Source organism: Morone saxatilis, unplaced genomic scaffold (assembly GCF_004916995.1).
Source record: "Morone saxatilis isolate NCDOM2014 unplaced genomic scaffold, NCSU_SB_2.0 Contig1, whole genome shotgun sequence".
NCBI lineage: Eukaryota > Metazoa > Chordata > Actinopteri > Moronidae > Morone > Morone saxatilis.
The window spans coordinates 20,832,005-20,832,357 of NW_023339651.1; the positions used below are offsets into that span (position 1 = coordinate 20,832,005).

General features: G+C 36.8%; 1 protein-coding gene across 1 annotated transcript in view; it reads right to left on the reverse strand.

The window, feature by feature from the left end:
• The window catches only part of myo15b (myosin XVB), a gene marked incomplete in the record, with an annotated part of 32,677 nt that overhangs the window by 5,556 nt on the left and 26,768 nt on the right, over window positions 1-353 (reverse strand).

The window sequence follows — 353 nt, forward strand, 5'->3', positions numbered from 1 at the left end:
TGAAATGATTTATTGACAACCTGCAGTAACTTAAAGTCGGTTCTATAAGTGACGGTTAAAGCTGGTGCAGAGACCTGGGGGCTGGTGTAATGTGATCTTATAATGTGACCTGAGAAAAGACACTGTCTGCTAAATGTGACTGCATTGTGCAAATGTGTATGACTGTATAAATATTTCATGTAGAAATTCTGATTTACACACAGAAATGTTTACATTATATAACGACTACATGGGAGCTGCTGGTGACTTTACAATGTCACTCGTTAAGAGATGAACTATATTATAGCCTTTAATATAACTCTATACCAGGGCAAACTGAGACGAGGTAAAGAATCTCTGTTGAGTTATTCGTT